The sequence below is a fragment of the Cololabis saira genome, chromosome 10 (genome assembly GCF_033807715.1).
Source record: "Cololabis saira isolate AMF1-May2022 chromosome 10, fColSai1.1, whole genome shotgun sequence".
Taxonomy (NCBI): Eukaryota; Metazoa; Chordata; class Actinopteri; order Beloniformes; family Belonidae; genus Cololabis; species Cololabis saira.
The window spans coordinates 2,657,745-2,679,778 of record NC_084596.1 but is presented as its reverse complement, the minus strand read 5'-3'; the positions used below and the strand labels follow the sequence as shown (position 1 = coordinate 2,679,778).

Sequence of the window (22,034 nt, the reverse complement as noted above, 5' to 3'; positions counted from 1 at the left end):
ATATATATATATATATATATATATATATATATATATATATATATATATATATATATATATCATCATACTTATTATATATTATTGATTTTAGAGCATGTCATATACTCTCAAATATGGATATGTTTTTTATAACTGATGAGAGCACACACAACTTGTGGATATGTTTTGTACTATTAATAATGTTGGGTATACATGCTTTTGAATGTTTGTGGAGGTGTAACATCCAGATTTGTTGAAAATAAATTTGGCACACCCAGTCTTTGCTGGTGCACACCCAATGTCTCTTTTCTGGCTATACGCCACTGATCTGGACCTCCTCTCCATGAACTCTGAACAAACTGCAAACTCCTCCTCTTTCCACTCCAGTGCGTTTCAGCCTCTATCTTGTGAACTTAGTGGGAACTAACTAGAACTATAGTTTTTTTCCAGACACTTAATTCTGCGTTTACTTATACTTCATTGTTATAAATCAGTCTGTGTTCGGACCCGCGTCTCCCGTGTTACACAACTCGTCGACGGCGACCTTCTTCGACGGGCTTCTGGTGAGGAAACTTCCATAAAACAAACTTTAAAACATGCGGAATGATTAAATGTTTGTGTATGTAATCTCATGTAGAAATTGTTAGTGTTTTAATTAAAAGCCGACATGTTTTCTCTTATTTCAGTTCCGGAAAATCCAACCGTCGCCCCCATCTTGAAGCGTCTTGTAAGTCCAAGATCATTTACTTTTAATCTTCGGATACCGTATTTTTTTGATTTAGTGGGTTTTTTTTTCCTTACAAAAAACAATCCGTCATTGACGCACAGCTCAAACCTGATATTCCTGCGATCTTCTCTCTCGAGTTTATGAAACACGATAACAGTCCACAATTTTACGGACATTTCTTTTTAAAGGGCTCCGATTCAACCCCCCCATTTCTGAAACTGGAGTCCTGCTTTCTTGTCTTATTTTATTATTAGAAACTCCCAGCAGCAACAAGAAAGAAGCCTACAGAGATTTTTCTCATCGTTGTATAAAGCTCATTTTTATTGATATATTTATTTTGTGAATAAAGAAAGTGAAAGTGATAGAAGTGAGGCGGGTGGGGCATCAGCTGCAACTCTGAAATACATTTGGAATCTGACATAAAGACAAGAACACGTACAACAGGTCTATCAAGACCACTGCAATTATCCGACCCGAGCAAGTAAGTGTGTGTGTGTGTGTGTGTGTGTGTGTGTGTGTGTGTGTGTGTGTGTGTGTGTGTGTGTGTGTGTGTGTGTGTGTGGACTCTGAAAGTCGGCTCCCGTCGCCTATACTCCCTCATTGTTCGGTCCGAACGGCATGGATCCCAGGTGTTCCAACGGAGCGATAGCAGCAGTCTTGGCTTTCCTGCTGGGATCCATGGCCACCTGTCAAGAGCCAGACTCTAAATCCCCGGAACTAAAACACTGGACTCTATCTTCTTCTACTTCGGCCAGGGCTGCATTTACAAAATGTGAGCCTCTGTCTGGACTAATTAGGGCCTGAGCAGGGCCGGAGTGGGACTCATTTTCAGCCCTGGAGTTTCATGCCTCAGACCGGCCCACTTTAGATCACGACCTATTATTATTAAAATCATGTAATTATAACCTTACATGTTAAGTATACAATAGCGCACTGTTCTGTAAAGCCTTGTAATTCTGTGTATTTTTCTAAAATAATTCAGTGCAAGTAAGAGTTGCTTCACAATGTAGATTTATTTCAACACAACACTGATATCTCTTTTTCCTCTGCATGGAAACAGATCTGTCACAACTTAGATTTCACAAATGAGAACATGAGTTAAAGGGAAAATCTCCAACACTATTCTTTACAACATCAGAATGTCCTTTTTCTGCAATATCAAATAGCAAGCAGATTAGTGTTCATAGATATCTAATCCCTATGAAAAAATAATAAAATAATTATTGCACTGTTAACATAACTTTCTAATGATGCCATTATCTTTTTTTCCTCAGCATAACAGTAGTTTCAAAGAAACATGGCCAACTCTAAACCATCAATAAACGCCTGAGCAGTGCACTGGTCTCTGTGACTTTGTTTAATACAGTATCATTGTCCAAAGACATGAGAATCTCTGTCTCAGTGCACATGAGCATGAATGCCTCAAGTTTCTTCTGGGTCAAAGTTTTTGACTTAACCAATTAAGATATTTTCAACAGCAAAATATGTAGGCTTATTTCATATTACTTTCATCCTATTCCCTTTCAGTTGTGGGCTTTGTGTATTTACTATCTTACTTTTAATGATAAAAAATATAACGGGTCACTACTATTGTTTGGGCATAGAAAGTGGTTATATTGGAACTAATGCTTGCTTCTTCACACTCTGTTACAACAGCTCACCTGTTCCTTCCATACTGACAGGAGCAATCCCCTCATCGCTACTGGCTCCTGGCTCTGCTTCTGACACTAAATCACATTTTAAAAATGGTCTTAATTCTCAGCACAAATCTCCCCTTTTTACAAAGCCTTCTGATCAATTCAGGTCAGTTTCATTAATGTAGTGCTGAATCATCTAGCATCTCAGGGCACTTTGCATATAGAACAGGGCTACACCATACATATACAGGATTGAAAATTAAAATATTGTGATTTTCTGTAATGCAATTAAAAAAACAAAAATGTCATACATTCTGGATTCATTACAAATCAACTGAAATATTGCAAGCCTTTTATTATTTTAATATTGCTGATCATGGCTTACATCTTAAGAAAACTCAAATATCCTAACTCAAAAAATTAGAATATTCTGGGAATCTTAATCTTAAACTGTAAACCATAATCAGCAATATTAAAATAATAAAAGGTTTGTATTTATTTCAGTTGATTTGTAATGAATCCAGAATGTAGGACATTTTTGTTTTTTTAATTGCATTACAGAAAATAAAGAACTTTATCACAATATTCTAATTTTCTGAGACAGTCCTGTATGAATTCTCATAATATTCACTCAATGAGAATCCTACCTGCCCACCCTGGAGGTGTGGGCTCATGGCTGGTGTTGGTGCTGGATCTTGCAGCTGACTCTGAAGGGCTACAAGACAAAGTTTCCTAGTTATGTGGCGTCGCATCATACTATTATTTAAATTATATAATGTTATGTTATTTGTCACAACGCCACACAATTCATTGACTTGATAATTAACTTAAATGGTGGTTTGCGGGCAAAGTTTAACATCTTGCCTTACCCGTTTCATCGTCCTCATTTGTCCGCGAGCTCGCTTTTGTGAAAAAGTTGCCAATTTTGGCACACTTTGCTGCCTCTGATTCCAGAGCTTTTCTCTTTTTTAATCTTTCCTTCTCCGCGCCACCCTTGCTCTTTCTACTCTCCATCTCTCCATTACCACTGTCCGAGTGCACGGACGTGTTAAGGCTGAATTATGGTTCTGCGTTACACCAATGCAGAGCCTATGCCGTAGGCTCTGCGTTGGTGTAACGTGGAACCATAAATCAGCCTTTACGTCACGGTGCGTCTGCAAAAAAAAAAAAGAGCTGCCAGTGGAGGCGGAGGCTGAGGCGGCCCAGGGACAGCGGTAGCGCTTATACATCCATGCTGTAGCATACGTGATCAACCCAGTGCAATGACTGAAGACCGGCTCCCCCCCCCCCAAAAAAAACTGAACACCGGCCCTCGCGGCCCAAACATCAGACCGGCCCACCGGGAATTGTCCCGGTCCTGCCGATTAGCCACTCCAGGCCTTTTTGCACGCAAGCCAGGCCTGGAGAAAAAATTGATATTTAATGGTTTACTTTAATGGGCGTGGCAAAATGGATCAACAGCGCCCCCTAGAAAACTTTGTGCCTCAAGCCCCACGATACGGTTTTACATGCATGAATATCGGTACACACCTGTATCATGTCGCAACTTAAAGGAGACCTATTATGGCATTTAATGTATATTTTAAACAGGCCTTGAATGTCTTAAAAACAATCAAAAGCTTGTTTTTTCTAAAGAAATTAGAAATTCAGCATCTGGGCCATGTCTCTATGAGGGATTCTGAGGGGGCGGGGTTATGATAATGAAGCTCTGTGCTGATTGGCTGCCTGGATGACGTGTAGTAGGGGAGGACACAAAGCCTCGCTCCGGCAGAAGAGCCTCCGGCTGCGTACACTATTAAACCGTTTCCCATGCAATGCGAGCGAGCTTCAGCGACAAAATCAATTCCATTGCTTTATTTTCTATTGGACTGTCCTAACTGGCCGCGAGTTTAACGGTTTCAGTGTGGACAGAGAGCGTCCGATGTCACGCAGCTCGACGGGATAGTTGGACGCTCACATTCATTTATGACAGGGTGTAAACGACTCCCTGGGATCTTAAAGGTGACCTATTATGGCATTTAATGTATATTTTAAACAGGCCTTGAATGTCTTAAAAACAATCTAAAGCTTGTTTTTTCTACATAAATCAGAAATCCAGCCTGTATGTCTATAGTTTATGCCGCTTCTAACCTCTTTTTCTGCGCCTCATTTTTAGGGAAGGGGGGCGTATGATAATGAGGCTCTGTGCTGATTGGCTCCCTGAATGACGGGTAGCAGGGGAGGAGCATAAACCTCGCTCCGCCAGAGCAGCCCGAGCCTGTAAATTATCACAACACTGAATTTTCACAAATGGAAACTTTATTGTTAAAAAAATAAAATATGAGTTGTATATAAATAACATTTATGCACTATTTAAGCCGGATCTGCCCGGCGGATGCTGAACGCTGGCCCCGGAGCCACGCTGGGCGCCCGGGAGCAGCGCTGCTAGAGCAGCGCGCATCACCGCGGCTTTAACGGGGGAATCTGAGCGGTTCCGACCGGCCGGGACCGCAGGAACCGGCCTGGACTGGTAGCAGGGACTCCCGGGGACCGACCAGCGGAATTTCAGCCGGATCTACTCGGCGGATTCTGCGCGACGGGCGCTGCAACCCCACGGCAGGCGCACAGATCGGCTCCAGAGCGCATCCTGTGCGCATCGTCGGTTACCGGTGATAAAACCGACAGATTTGCCTGAAAATCTCGGAGGGTGAAGCTGGTCCAGCCTGGGACAGACCCCCGAGGACCCAGCTCCCAAACCACCCGGGAACCTGGATGATTTAACCCGGATCCGCTCCGCCGCGGCGCCGCGTCCGACTGGCTGAAGGAAGCGCTGCTCCAGCAGCGGAGAGAGCTGGTTGTGGGCGTGGTTTCAGCAGCGGAGGCTGAACCTATGGAAATCTGCTCCTGTCGTTACGTAACGACAGGAGCAGATTCTAATCGGCTCAAAAAAAACCACGTGACACTGGGGGACTCTGTCCGGCGGGGGTCAGACACCTTGCAGAAATTCATGGTATTTTGTCTCCCCTGTGCTGGCAGGGTGAGGGGAGACCACTTTATATATGTTAAAACAAGAAAAAACTTGTTTTTCATAATAGGTCCCCTTTAAAGCCTGAATTACGGTTCAGGGTTAAATCGACGCGTACCCTACGCCGTAGCCCCTGCGTTGGTGTAACGCGGAACCATAAATCAGCCTTTAGTTACCTGAAGGGGGGACCGGGTCATCTCGTCTTCACACTAACAATTCTTTACTCCGATTCCTCGTCATTTCATTTTTTAGGTTACAAGACAAATGAATCATGTTTACTGTAAAGAAATGGTCGAATGGCCGAAACCCAACAGGAAGTCGGCCATTTTGAATTAATCGTGTCATTTTGGTGTAATTTATGCCATTCTTTCGGCAGTTAATACGGCCCGAACCGTAACGTGCACCCAGGTCTGTTATACATCAAAATGTGCGTCTCCATCCTGTGACTATGCGCATTACTACAAAGATACAAAATACAAAGATTAGTAATTAACGGTGATTACAGCTGGAGGTGTGAACAGTTTTAGAGGCTTCTCTTTTACTATTGCGGCCTATTGGAAAAAAGCTTTTTGGGCCCCACAGGATTTTTTGTTGCAGTACCGCGGCTGGACACTGGAAAAAATCTGCGTGCCTGCTGAGTGCGAGACCGGGGGCCTGGACGACGCGCATTACTTTTCTGAGTCAAAAGCGTTACCGTGGCGATGCTAGACGCCAAAAAGCGCGCCCACTCTTCATCTGATTGGTTCAGACAGAAAAAACTTTGTGCCTCAAGCCCCACAATACGGTTTGACGTACATGAACGAAAATCGGTACACTCCTGTATCATGTCGCAACTTACAGAAAAGTCTCTTGGCGCCATGGCCAAAACCGAACAGGAAGTCGGCCATTTTCAATGAATTGTGTAATTTTGGCGCAATTTTTGACACTTCTTCGGCAGTTAATAAGGCCCGAACTGTAACGTACACCCAGGTGTGTTATACATCAAAATGTTCTTCACCATCCTGCGACGACGCGCATTATTTTTCTCTTTCAAAAGCGTAACCTTGGTGACGCTAGACGCCAAAGAGTGCCTTCATCTGATTGATCCCCAAAAGTCACCAAATTTTGAACCAAGGCAGGCCTGGTGATACATTTGATATTTCATGGTTTGCATTAATGGGCGTGGCCTAACGGCTCAACAGCGCCCCCTAGAATACTTTTCTCTGCCATAACTTTTGAATGGTTTGACATAGAGAGTCGTGGGTGGTGTCATAAGACTCTGTATGGAGTCCTTGACCTTCATTGGCCTGAATTAGCCCCGCCCCTTCTTCCGATTGGTTGTCCCTATTTTCTGTTATAACTTTTGAATGTTTTGACATAGAGAGTTGTGGGAGGTGTCATCAAACTCGGTTTTGAGTACTTGACCTTCATTGGTGCAAATTAGCCCCGCCCCTTCCTCTGATTTCATAGTTCCTATTTTCGTCCATAACTTTTGAATGATTTGACCTAAAGACTCGTGGTTGGTGTCATCGGAAATTATTTTTGAATCCCTTGACCATAATTGGTGTGAATTAAACCCGCCCCTTCTTCTGATTGGTCGATATATGATAGTTCCTATTTTCTGCCATAACCTTTGAATGGTTTGACATAAAGAGTCGTGGGTGGTGTCATTGGACTTAGTTTTGAGTCCTTGACCTTAATTGGTGCAAATTGCACGAGCGAGGGCCCGTTCATCCCTGCTTGCAGCTTTAATTCTGCTTGGAATGTCCCATCTGGGGATTATTTCAGTTAGTAAGGCCTTGGTAACAGCATGGCTGCTGGGGATGCTTCAAAATCCTTTATGAGGTGGTCCAGAGGGTGAGTGGGTGGTGGATGACCTGCTTCAGGAACTGTTGTCCTTCTCCCTACATTATTAGTGGCATAAATCATGCAGTCATGGAGTATTTTTCTGCATAGGATGAAAATTCTTTTCAGAAGCAAGCTTGCCATTTTTGGAGGCGTGGTTTTGGAAGCCATGTGTCAACTTAGCAAAGTGGGGAAAGAAGCAATTGGGCTTTTGATTATCCGGAAAAAACAGCTCCATTTCACTTCCATAAATGATTCTCTGACAGTGAGACGAAACTCTGCATGACCCACTTAGCGTCTGGCGGCGAGTCTGCCGAGGTGTGAGTCATGGCCTGATAAGCTTGGAGGAAACACTCCCATTCTGCTACGTGACCTTTCTCTTAATGGGACCGCCGGATAACGTTGGGGAATGCAGTGGGAGGAAGTACAGTAATTGGCTTTTTGGTAAATAATGGGACATGTGGTTTCGGACAGGAAACATCTGGTTGATGAAAGAAGAAATTCAACTTGGAAAGACAAAAACAGGATGTTAGGGGGGTTTTCAGAATATTACAGTTAGGGTGATTCTAGTCATTACGAATGAAACAATGAAATGTATGTATATTTATACACAAACAATAACCTACCTTGGTTGGCCACAGTGAATATCCACACAATTACTATATTAGGATTTATAAAACTTAACACCTTAACACAAGTTGTTTTCTTTGTTACTTTTCCCCTGTAGGCCACTCTGTGTTTATTTATTTTTTCCTTCACTGGACTTTGTTTGATTTGTTTTTCTGATTATCTGCTTTTGTTTTTGTTGATGCGGTTAACTTGTGTGCATGTGGCTGTGTGCGCGCACCCGTGTGTGTATGGGTGCCTGTGTTTGCCAGTCCGTGTGTATGTGGGTGTGTGTGTGTGTGTGTGTGCACGACTGCCTATATGTTAGTGGCGTGTGGTTGTGTGGATGTGGCTGTGTGTACTTTGTGTGCTCAGCTGTGTATGTTGGCGTGAACGGCTATGTACGCCCGCTTCTATATGTGGTATGAGTCCCCCTGTCTGCACACTGCGCGGCACTACAACTCGGGAAATGTAATATTGCTTATAATGTATAAATGCATGTTTTGATTTGTAAAATTACTGTAGACTAAATCATAATGACAGAAAATGCAAAAAATCATGTTCCCACATAGGGAAGGTGAGGAGAAAGATTTTGAGGGAACAATGAACCAAAATGCTAGGGGTGAACAGTTAGAAAATGTACACAGCAAGTATGAAAACTTCAAATGCTTTGATCCACATGAATACAAAAAATACAAAATTGATAATGATTTAGATCCTGAAAATAATTGTTATAACAACTTAACCTTTGTCTGGTGTTAGCTTTCTGTTACCATCTCCGATGTTAACGGGTCGGTTTTGACCCGTGTTTTAAATCATCTCTAAAATACACTAAAAGCAATTATCCATCATCCAATTTGTTTCTCATCTCTTGGTTACATTGTTAGGCTTCCTTATCCATGAAAATATTGCTTTTAATATTTTTGGTGTGGGAACTCTGGGCCTTTTTTTGTCAGTATAGCCCTTGATTTCAATTTTAAAAACTGGTAAAATGAACCTCAAGAGAATCATATGAATAAATAAAAGGTTGTTGTGTTACCTAGCTATTACTGAGGCATATTATAACACATCTCTTAAATAAATTTGTTTCATTTATTTTTTCATTTTAATAATATTAACTATAGTAACATCTATGGTGTTATGGGTCAATTTCGACCCGTTTACATTTACCTCAAGGAAATGGAAAAAAAGTATTTTTTCAGCAATAGAACTTTAAAAAATTGTCACCAGTGATATTGTGACCCTGCAGGACAGTAGTCAAATCAAGGACCACACGTTTTCCTTCGTTCTTCTCAGGGATGCCACTCGCAGCTTTGCCTGTGTAAATCTGTAGGTTCCAGGCATAGCTGTTTTAGGCATTGCAGGCTGCCCAGATTTTTATGCCGTACTTCCCTGGCTTACTGGGTATGTATTGCTGGAAGGGGCATTTTCCTGGGAAAAGGAGAAGACGTTCATCCACTGTCACCTCTGGCCCTGGGTTGAACATCAGTGGAAGGAGCTGAACCCATTTCTCCCAGACATCCCTGATGGGGGCAAGCTTGTCAGATCTTGCTCTGGTATCCCTGTTGTCTAATCTGAGGAATCGTGATATCATTCGAAAGGTCTGAAGTGACATTGTTCCCCGGAAAATATTTCTGCCTGTCGATGCATCCCAGAGACTATCAGTGGACTCATTGCAGGATCTGTACACTCCAGCAAGAAGAAGAACTCCAATATAAGCTTCCAGGCATTCCTCATCCATGTCTTTCTACATGTCGCCATGGACTTTTTTCCCTTCAAGGTTTGTCATAGCAATTATGACTCTTTTTATTGACAATGGCATCAATAGCTCAAAACATGTTTTGATATCGCTGACTCTTGTCAAAGCAAACCTTGTGATTCCAGGGGTCTTTTTGATGACATTTTCAGCAGCTGCCCTGCCATGTACATGAGGTACTGAGCTCCAAAGTATCTTTCCATTTTTGGACTTTAATTTTTCAGCAGAAGAAGCTTCAGCACCAGGGACCTCCTCGTCAGACTCACCAGATGTGTCAGTATCTTCTGGATGATACTCCACATAGTCTTCCTCCTCAGAAGCCTGCTCCTCTGCATCACTACGCTACTCATTGTCGTCTCTCTCATTTTCAACAAAAATATAGTCCAGAACTTGGCTTACTGTAAATCTTCTTCTCATTTTTGCATGCTGCAAACTGGAGATGTGCACTCTGCAAGTGAAATGAGTGAATTGACCCTAAACGTCTGGACATGCTCGATTATTTGTTTTTGTTTATGTGCAGGTAAACTGGAAAACAAAAATCCAAAATGAGAATCCACTGAAGCTCACATGACTGGGAGAGGAGCTGGCTGTCTGACAGTGCACTTATGATTTCAGTTTTGGCTCTAATTATTGCTTTATAAGCTTATTTTATAACCGGGTCGAAACCGACCCTAACACCAAAAAGGTAACAATTTCAACCAGAGCATTTTATAATTTAGTGAAAAACATTTTTTGGATATTATTTTGTTGAAATAGAGGTTCCTGACAAAGTCAAAAAGCCTTGATGCAATAAACGCATTTTTGTGGTAGTTTTATGAATTTCAAACCTAAGAACGGGTCGGTGGCGACCCTAACACCAGACGAAGGTTAAATAATAACTGCTGGTAATGATGAACAGTTCAAAGGATTACAAATAGATGATAGTTTCACAGTAATACATTTCAATAGCAGAAGTCTTTTAAGGGAGTATCTTAAAAGCTTTGGAAAAAAAGTCAGTGTGGTTACCGTGTCAGAAACGTGACTTGATGATGAAAAAAGCAGTGCTGTAGAAATGGAAGGATATGAACTATATACATCACACAGGACAAATAAAATAGGGGGAGGAGTTGCTATATATGCTGATAAAACACTAAAATCAAATTTAGTAAGGAAAACAAATACTGAAAATATCCTTGAGTCCATTACAATAGAAATACATGTTGAAAATGCAAATAATATAATTATCAGCTGGGTTTTGTCATTACAAAACCCAGCAGAATAACCATAGACACAGCAATATGAATTGATAACATACAGATGGTCCTAAATTAACATGGCTGTTTCACTCGCGGGATACAAGATTCACGCATTCGTTTGAACTGCACTTTTCAGTCTTAGCCGCTAGGTGGAGGCAGAAACTATGTCAAACTTTAGTCTTTAGTCAAAAATATAATTGATACTATTGTAAAACCTTTTACCCATATTTGCAACCAATCATTCTTAACAGGCATCTTTCCAAATGAAATGAAAACAGCTAAAATAGTACCAATATACAAAAGTGGAGACAAACAACTATACACAAACTATAGACAAATATCACTCTTATCTCAATTCTCCAAAATTCTAGAAAAACTTTTTGTAGCAAGATTTGATAGCTTTATTGAAAAACACCAATTACTAAGCAATAACCAATATGGATTCAGAACTAACAGATCAACCTCAATGGCAGTTATAGAACTGGTAGAAAACATCTCCAAAGCATCCATCCATCCATTATCTATACCCGCTTTATCCTTTGCAGGGTCACGGGGGTCTGCTGGAGTCTATCCCAGCTATTTTCAGGTGAAAGGCAGGAGTTCACCCTGGACAGGTCACCAGTCCATCGCAGGGCCACATATACAGAAAAACAACCAGACACACTCACACTCACACCTACGGCAGGGCTCCAGAGTGCGACCTATTAGGTCGCATATGCGACCTAATTTATTAAGGTGCGAGTTAAAATTTAATGAGGTCGCTCCGGTGCTACTTGCAAGAGGACTAGTGGAAAAAAAAAAAATATATATATTTTTTTCACTCGGCTGTGTTAGTGCATTAATGGAGTGGTTGATAATACAATCTTACTTTCTGGCTCATTCCTGCGAGTCCTATTCCTGTCTGACTGCACCTGATACGGTCTGCGCACGTTACATGCACAGCAGTGCAGGCGCGCGTACACGCAGCGCGCTCAAAAAGGTAAACAAAGCAGATGCAGTATGAAGCGGTCTATAGAAGGGTTAGCAGAGGGAGCGACAAGAATCATGGATTCTTCTTCTTCTGATGAAGAGAGTGACAGGTTGGCGAAAGAGGCGGGGGAGAATGGGGAGAAGAAAAAAAAGTACAGCTTTCAACAACAATGGCTGGCACAGTTCCCGTGGTTAAGATACGAGGGACAGGCAGGCCCGGTTCTACGAGGGTGCATAAGCATTGCACCCTCAGTTTATGTGTTTGCTCAGTTGAAAAGACGAAAAAAAAACTGACAAATGTGCGCGCGTTAAGCCTCATTTATGGTTCCGCGTTAAATCGACGGCGTAGCCTACGGCGTAGGGTACGCGGCGACGCGTGGTGTACATTCGCGTCCCCGCGTATCCTACGCCGTAAGATCTGCGTTGGTGCAACGCGGTACCATAAATCAGCCAGTGTCCGTCACTCATCTGCGTCCAGCGCGCAGTTTCCTGCACCAGGGAGACGCTGCTCTCTGCTGCTCCGTTAACAAAGTAACGATGGATATTCAGAAGTGGTTCAAGCACAACGACACAAGCAAGTTCACAGGACTGTCTCAGAAAATTAGAATATTGTGATAAAGTACTTTATTTTCTGTAATGCAATTAAAAAAACAAAAATGTCATACATTCTGGATTCATTACAAATCAACTGAAATATTGCAAGCCTTTTAATATTTTAATATTGCTGATCATGGCTTACAGTTTAAGATTAAGATTCCCAGAATATTCAAATTTTTTGAGATAGGATATTTCAGTTTTCTTAAGCTGTAAGCCATGATCAGCAATATTAAAATAATAAAAGGCTTGCAATATTTCAGTTGATTTGTAATGAATCCAGAATGTATGACATTTTTGCATTACAGAAAATAAAGGACTTTATCACAATATTCTAATTTTCTGAGACAGTCCTGTATATTTATGGTTATATTTATTTTTGTTGCTATGTTTTATTTTCTGTTGCTAGATTGTCTGATGGGTGAGGTAGCCCAGACTAAATGTAGCATTTTCTTTGTTCTGCAGCAATATTGCTGCAAAAATGCACTTGAAAGACACTTTGAATATTATTGTTTGACTGGTATCATTCCACTTGAAATGACAGTCATGTTTTGTGATGGTTTTGAGCTGTGTAGATAAAATTAGTTTGAATTTCTATGTTTTATTTTCAGGGTAAGAAACATCTGTTGCTAGATTGTCTGATGGGTGAGGTAGCCCAGACTAAATGTAGCATTTTCTTTGTTCTGCAGCAATATTGCTGCAATAAAGCATTTGAAATACACTTTAAATATTCTTGTTTTGCTAGTATCATTCTGCTTGAAATTATGAGAAAATGCATAATTTAGTGTTGAATAAGTTGCCAGGCATGTGCACCCCCTCTGATCTGAGATGCACCGAAGTCATCATTTTCTAGAACCGTTACCATAAAGTCACCTTAATTAGCCTAACATTAGTTAGTACATTAACATTACTAAGCATTTATATAAATTATATTATCCATTTTTAAATTTATTAACTAACTCTGAGTAGTAAACATTTATTAGCCTGTAGGCTATATGTGTTTCCTATACATAATGATTGTTAATCTGTAAACAGTTAATTAATGCTTAATAATGTAACTAATGTTAGCAATGAAAAATATGGTGCTACCTAATTTGTTTTGGTGCTACTAAATGAAAAGCTAGGTGGCACCAGTGCTACCTGTGAAAAAGTTAGTCTGGAGCCCTGACCGACGGGCAATTTTAGAATCACCAATTAACCTACTACGCATGTTTTTAGACTGTGGGAGGAAGCCAGAGTACCCGGAGGAGACCCAAACAGGCACGGGGAAAACATGCAAACTCCACACAGAAAGACCCTGCCGGGCCTGGGAGCAATAGATCTCCAAAGCAATAGATAATAAAAAATACACCGTGGGGGTCTTCATTGACCTTAAAAAAGCATTTGACAGGATTGATCACAAAATACTATTGAAAAAAATAAATCGATATGGTATTAGGGGTATTGCCCTCTCTTGGCTAGAAAGCTATCTTGATCAGGGGTCTCAAACTTAAATTACCTGGGGGCCGCTGGAGGCAGTACCTGGGTGAGGCTGGGCCGCATCAGGTATTCCCCAAAAAAGCGTTGCTAAAAGAATCCAAACTTCTCAAATGTCATTACTAGCAGTTATTTAGTAGCAGCTCCCAAAACCTCACAGCGCAGCATATGCGTAAAGGAGCCGTGGTGTCCCATATATATATATATATATATATATATATATATATATATATATATATATATATATATATATATATATATACATATATATATATACATATACATATATATATATATATATATATATATATATATATATATATATGTATATATGTATGTATATAAGATAAGATAGCCCTTTATTACTCCCTCAGTGGGGAGACTCACGTGTTAGCAGCAGTACACAGTACACACAACACACACACACACACACACACACACACACACACACACACACACACACACACACACACACACACACACACACACACACACACACACACACACACACGGGGGTAAAAAGGTAAAAAAAATTCTGGATTCTGAGGGGGTGGGGCTATGATAATGGGGCTCTTTGCTGATTGGCTGCCTGAATGACGTGTAGCAGGGGAGGGAACAAAGCCTCTCCGGGCTGAAGAGCAGCGGCTGCGTGCACAAGGCGTGTCCCATGCGAGGGAGCTTCGGCGACAAAATTAATTCCATTGCTTTATTTTTTTTTTGTATTGGACTGTCCTAACTGGCCGCCTGTTTAACGGTTTCAGTGTGGACAGAGAGCGTCCGATGTCACGCAGCTCGACGTGATAGTCGGACGCTCGCATGCAGTTACACGCTGTAAACGGATCTTAAGCCTAAATTACGGCATTAAATCAACGTGTACCCTATGCCGTAGGCTCTGCGTTGGTGTAACGCGGAACCATAAATCAGCCTTTAGTTACCTGAAGAGGGATCCGGGTGATGAGGCATTGTGACGGCACGTGGCCCCCTGCAGGGCTTTGAACTGGGACCCAACACCTTTGTGTTGGCTTCGGACTTCCTACCCGGCTCCCTGCCCAGCCCCCTGCAAACGACGCCTGGAAGTTGGTTCAAACAGACTTGAATCACGAGAGCACCTTATGGGGGGATTTGGAGGTCTGTGACAGTCATGCCAAATGTCTGATAATGACATTTGGCCCGAGTCACATCCGACTGTAAATTACTTTTTGTCTCTCGCCTGATTCGTGTATTCCTGCATTTTGTTGTTAAACTTCTTGTATAAAAATCTGGTTACAACATCACTCGAGGTCAGCATTTCAACCAGACCCCTGGTCTGTGTCGACGTGTTCACCGCCGGCTTGATAAAACCTCATAAACCACAAAGCGGACTTCTGAAATGGTTTGATAAATTCCTCAACCATTTGGTGCTGTGACCCGGATTGACAATAGACCTTTGATGGAAACTCCTCTTTGCAGACAAACGACACAATCAGTGACTTCAATCTAAATTTTCAAAAGGTAAGGGATCCACTTCCAAAATCCCAAATTATTGTCGCTGAGTTGTTGTCGAAAGTCTGTGGACTGGAGTACCAGAAAAAAGGTTGACATCATCCTGAAATTTAGGTAAGTCCGCTGTGTGGTTGTGAGCAAGGGGTTATAGGGAAAAGTTATTGTAGAGATGTTTAGGAATGCTGACAATTTCATAACACTTGAATTTGATTGTGTTGCGAGAATGCTTTGCTTATCCTGCCTTAGAATTTGACTCGCTCTTCTAAAAAAGGTTTAATATCTCGGGTAACATTAAAGAGAGAAATGGCCAGAACGCCATGGTTGGTCTGAGTACCAAAAAGATAGTCCAGTGGGACTTATAGCATATGCAGGACTTGGGGTCCGTAAGTGTTGGAACACTGAGATATTTGTGAGAAATAGACATATACTGTATGTAGAGGAACTGTTTTTATTTTATAAGTGGGGATGACGCGCTCTCCCAAATGAGGTATATTTCATTTCTGCAAGAATCGACTCGCTCTTCTTGCATCAACAGGAATGATTTGTATGCTCTGAAGTAGACTGATGATTGGAAGAATTAGCAAGTGATTTGTGGGTAAAAGTGAGTGTAATTGAAAGTTTTTTTTGGAGGGATCTTAGAGTAAGAAAATGGAAAGTTTTTGGGAAGTTTTTCAGTAAGAGTTGACTGGTCCTTTAAATACATGTATGGTAATCACGGTACCAATAGTTTTATTTGTTAGTTTTATTTGTTACTTAGTTAGTATTAAATATGGTTAAAATAACTAAAAGCACTTCAAACTCCCTCACATCTTTGGAGGGATGAAAGTAGACGCCGTAATGCAGAATCCCAAATAGCTTTGCTTACTGATCAAAATAAAAAGCTCAACAGAAGAATTTAAAAACACAACGCAGACAAAAATGAAATTAGAGAACCAGTTAAATGATAAAATCGAAACCTTTATCCGGTGAAACAGATTAAAGAATCAAGTGACGATGACACTTCTGATGACGACTAGATTTTACAAAAACCCAAGATCTGTTGCTTACAAAATTTGGAGCCAAATAATAGTAAGAGATTTTAAATAAATAAACAAAATGGCTAGAGGAAACAGCTGTTAAGCTAACTTTGCCACATGATTTGAAAAGTAAAGTACTTGATGCTTGAAGAATTCTCTTTAATCCCACAGCTGTTGCCAAAATCCCACCAGAGCAAGCTCAGACCTTTTAATAATATTTATTGCCTTAACAGTTCAAAAGGAAGTAGATGATAATCCTAGGGAACTTTATGCTAAAATAATGTTGACAGCAAAAGAGAATTGTGGTCTGTCACGAGATCAGATTGATGGATTTCTTCCAGGGTACATGCACAATATATATTTGCTAATTGCCCTCAACAAAGGGTAGGGCTGGAAAAACGCAAAAAAAAAAGAATCTGAAATGTACGAAAATACTAATGTTTGTCAAAAGTGTTTGCAGCAGGGGGAGGCGCAGCGGAACCAGCCAATTAATTAGTTCACACCATCAACAAAAGGGCCCCACGTCACACCTCTCAAACAAAGGAAAATGAGAACTTCTGGTGAGCCCACATAATCTCTCTCCTGCCTATGGTAACTTCATAATTTAATTGCATGGAAATCTGTCTGTGAGCCAACTATAATGTCTCTGGATGCATGTATAACTAATCTCTAACTAGAGGTGTCAAGTAACGATGTACAAATACCTCATTACCTTACTTAGGTAGAAATTTTGGTTGTGTATGCTTCACTGGAGTAATTATTTTTCAGACGTTTTTTTACTTTTACTCCTTACATCTTACTACATATTACTCAATTATCTGTACTTTTTACTCCTTACATTTTAAAAACAGCCTCACTCTATTTCATTTCGGCCTTTAAAAAAAAAAACTATCCAGTTAAATTGTGCCACCCAGATAGTGTGAATTTGGTTGTGGTTGGATGAGAAGTATAAACATGATATTGGTCTGTACATGTCTGCTCTCTGAAACACATGTTAATGCTCAATAGTGCACATATATGGTTCTTTAATATATTTGCATTATACTAAGAGGCATTCATTTTCAATGGCTTTTAGCCTTAATGGTTTTTCCCCCCTTATATTACTTTTACTTTTATACTTTAAGTAGTTTTGAAACCAGTACTTTATACTTTTACTTGAGAAAAAAATTTTGAGTTGGTACTTCAACTTCTACAGGAGTATTTTTGAACTCTAATATCTATACTTCTACCTGAGTAATGAATGTGAATACTTTTGACACCTCTGTCTTTAACACTCGTCCTGACCTTTCCTGTTTTCTTCACTGACGGCTCTGCTTATAAAAATGGAATACCATACGCAGGTTATACAATTTGTGATAATTCTTAATTGTTGAAAGCGCCGCCTTGCCCTCCTCCAGCTCCACCCAAGTAGATGAAACTATATACACTGATCAAAAGGTAAAACTGTTACAATCTATAAGGATTCCAGATATGCTTTTGGTTGTGTACACAATTTTATATATTGTGGGCGAACCGAGGATTTATCACATCCTCGGAGACACCCGTTAAATGTGGTTAATTGATTGGTGAACTGTTACAAGCCTGTCAACTACCTTCATCTATTGCTTTGTTAAATGTGAAGCCCACACCCAGTCCATGGACCCTGTTTCACTAGGCAATGCTTCAGCTGACCATGCAGCAAAAGAAACTGCCAAATTTGGCTTACCTGTCTATGTAAAACTTTGCCCTTCTATACCCGCTAACGACCTGGTTTCTCCTAATGATGTAGCCCTCATACAAGAGACTACTGAGGTGAAGAAACACGCATTGTAGCATTCACATGGTTGTAAAAATGTAAATAATTTGTGGGTCAGCAACGACGGCCGCGTTGTGAAACCCACATCCTTGTACCCGTGAATAGCAGGCATGTCGCATAGCTGATCACAGTTAGCAATCACAGATGAGCAAAGGAGGAATGTGTCAGATAGTGTTGAAAGACTGATAAGCTCCAAGATTTGCATCCTATAAAAATATTGCAAACATTATCAACACTTCCCCCCACCGTGATTTTTTTGAAGCTCTGCAAATAGACTTTATTCATAAACCAAAATGATAGGGATTCCATTGAGGATTGTAGCCACCTTGCTACAATGGTTGGTCGCTGTTCCATGCCTCTACCAGGGGATGTTTGCTAGATTTGTGGCATGGGGGCTTATGAATATCTTCCAAGCGGTTGGTCTGGAATGTGGGGTCTGGGCCATGTTGTGCCAGCCATGAGAGTCGTTACTGTACCGCCGAGGGTTCGCATTGTTGGGGGAGAATTGTGCACGCACACACAGACACCATGGACAGGATTTTTTGGTGCCCTCGTTCCAAGTAGCGGAGTCATGGCAGCTTTGGACCAGATGGGGGATTTATCCCATGCAGTTGAGGATTCGGCAAGGACCGCAGCAGGGGGCATGTCGATGCTCTCACGGGAGATGGCTGCTGTAGGGATGATGGCCTTGCGGAATCGTGCTGCATTGGACTATTTATTAGCTTCTCAAGGGGGAACTTGTGCTGTGATTAAAAATGAATTTTATATCTTTATACCTAACCACAATGCCACCATCCAAGAAATAATGGATCACTCGAAAGATATTGCTAAAACGTTACATACACCTGTCGCAACTAGTTTGTTTGATTGCTTTAAAGAACAGTTAGGACACGTTGGTTACTTGATATTTGAAATTACTTTGTTGGCTTGTTGTTATTTGGCTCTGATCAAATGTTTAAGGTTCACTTGCAAAATATGTATCACTACTCCACTGTAATAAACAAAAAAAATAAATAAAAAAATTGTGAATTGATGAGGCTTTGTGACAGCACGTAACCCCCTGCAGGGCTTTGAACTGGGACCCAACACCTTTGTGTTGGCTTTGGACTTCCTGCCCAGCCCCCTGCAAACGACGCCTGGAAGTTGGTTCAAACAGACTTGAATCACGGGAGCACCGGCGACAAAATAAATTCCATTGCTTTATTTTTTTTGTATTGGACTGTCCTAAATGGCCGCCAGTTTAACGGTTTCAGTGTGGACAGAGAGCGTCCGATGTCACGCAGCTGGACGCGATAGTCGGACACTCGCATGCAGTTACACACTGTAAACGGATCTTAAGCCTAAATGACGGCGTTAAATCGACGTGTACCCTACGCCGTAGGCTCTGCGTTGGTGTAACGCGGAACCATAAATCAGCCTTTAGTTACCTGAAGAGGGATCCGGGTGATGAGGCATTGTGACGGCACGTGGCCCCCTGCAGGGCTTTGAACTGGGACCCAACACCTTTGTGTTGGCTTCGGACTTCCTACCCGGCTCCCTGCCCAGCCCCCTGCAAACGACGCCTGGAAGTTGGTTCAAACAGACTTGAATCACGAGAGCACCCTATGGGGGGATTTGGAGGTCTGTGACAGTCATGCTAAATGTCTGATAATGACATTTGGCCCGAGTCACATCCGACTGTAAATTACTTTTTGTCTCTCGCCTGATTCGTGTATTCCTGCATTTTGTTGTTAAACTTCTTGTATAAAAATCTGGTTACAACATCACTCGAGGTCAGCATTTCAACCAGACCCCTGGTCTGTGTCGACGTGTTCACCGCCGGCTTAATAAAACCTCATAAACCACAAAGCGGACTTCTGAAATGGTTTGATAAATTCCTCAACACGGGTCACCTCGTCTTCACACTAATTCACAGGAAGATTTAATTTTTTTTTAATTTTTTTTTTATTTAACCTTTATTTATCCAGGAATAATCCCATTGAGATTAAAATCTCTTTTGCAAGGGGGTCCTGGCCAAGAAGGCAGCACAATAGGTGCACATCAGTTACACATTGAACAACATCAACAAAAGAGACATAAAAACAGCTAAAACAGTTTGGCAATCACATCACTACAGTATCATCAATCAATGTTCGATAAAAGAACATGTGCATTCAGTAGTCAGATAGACCTTGATCCTAGCTTTAAAATCTAGCAAACTTGGGAGATGATCCAATTTAAGATGACTCTGTAATTTATACCAGGACGAGGGTGCAAATGCTTTGAAGGCCCTTTCCCCAAAAACAGTCCGCGTACGAGGAATAGTGTACATTATCCATCTATCGTGCCTGAGACTACAGCTTTTGGTGTTGACTTTAAGAACCAAGAGAGAACACAAATAAGGGGGCAAGTCACACAAGATGGCTTTATAAAGAAAATAATACCAGTGTTCCCATCTACGATTGTGCAAAGAAGACCAGCCAACACTCTCATAAAGACTACAGGGATGAGTACGAAAACCTGAATCTGTTACAAATCTTAAAGCTGCATGATACACCGAATCCAGCATTTTCACGGAGGAGAGATTTGCATGCATGTATAAGATGTCACCGTAGTCAAGTATTGATACAAAAGTTGCCTGAATCATTCTTTTCCTAACATTAAAGGAAAGACAACTTTTGTTTATATAATAGAAACCAAGTTTAACCCTGAGTTTCTTTGTAAGACACTCAATATGGTGTTTAAAAGACAGATTTTCATCCAAATAAAATCCCAGGTATTTGTAGACTGAAACTCGTTCAATCACCTTTTCATTTTGTGTAACAATCTGACAGTCATCATTTGTCTTCCCGGATTTTTTAAAACACATCAATTTAGTTTTGTCACAATTAAGCAGAAGTCTTAATAGATTACTCTGAATGACATTAAAAGCGGATTGTAACTTTTGTATAGCATCTGTTAATGATGAAGCAGAACAGTACAAAATAGTGTCATCTGCATAAAAATGAAATTTGGCATCAGTTACATTTTGACACAAAACATTTATATAAAAAGTAAATAAAATAGGACCCAATATGGACCCCTGGGGGACACCATTTTGAGTCAACAAAGGTTTGGAGGATACACCATCGACCTGAACACTTTGTGTTCTGCCGCACAAGTAGTTGCCAAACCACATGACAGCTTTTGAAGACATTCCAATATCCCGCAGTCTCTGGCACAAGACCAAATGGTCAACTGTGTCAAAAGCCTTTGACAAATCTAAAAACAATGCAGCACAGTATTCTTTAGAATCAATAGCACTTATGAGATCATTTAAAACTTTCATGGTGGCAGTGACAGTACTGTGCTTTTTTTCTGAAGCCAGACTGCAGCTCATTTAAAATGCAATTTCTTGTCAGAAAATCTTTCAACTGGTCACTTATAAGCCCTTCTAAAACTTTGGCTAAAGCAGACAGCTTTGATATTGGCCTGTAATTATTAGGATTGGATCGGTCACCACCCTTCAATAAAGGAGTGACATATGCTGACTTCCATACACTTGGAATTATTCCAGTTTCTATAGTCAGGTTAAAAATATATGTCAAAGGTTCAGCAATATGTTCAGCAGCAACTTTCAAAAAATATGGATCTAACCCATCAGGACCAGAGGATTTCTTGGTATTTAACTTAATGAGAGCATTGTATACCTCCTCTCTAGTAATAGGGGCAAGATCAAAATTACCAAGTACATTTTCACCAGACAGAGAGTAATCCACTTGACTTATCCCTTGTTTCATTTCCTGCTCAAACAACAAACCAGAAGATATAAAATGCTGGTTTAAGGAATCTAACATACTTTCCTTTTCTGTAATGGTCTCATCATTCAATTTTAAAATATTCGGTAGTACCGTGTCCCTTGCACCTGAAGACAACAATTTAATCATCTTCCAGAATTTAGAGGGGTTGTTTGTGC

The 22,034-nt window shown here is 40.8% G+C and overlaps 1 long non-coding RNA gene across 1 annotated transcript in view; it reads left to right on the top strand.

Moving 5' to 3' along the window:
• The first annotated feature begins 374 nt into the window (after nt 1-374).
• LOC133451784 (uncharacterized) overlaps nt 375-22,034 on the top strand; it is a 57,131-nt gene continuing 35,471 nt past the window's right edge. Inside the window, exons 1-2 of the long non-coding RNA XR_009783212.1 lie at nt 375-542; nt 666-706. This is a non-coding gene — a long non-coding RNA (uncharacterized LOC133451784). The remainder of the gene's footprint in view (nt 543-665; nt 707-22,034) is intronic.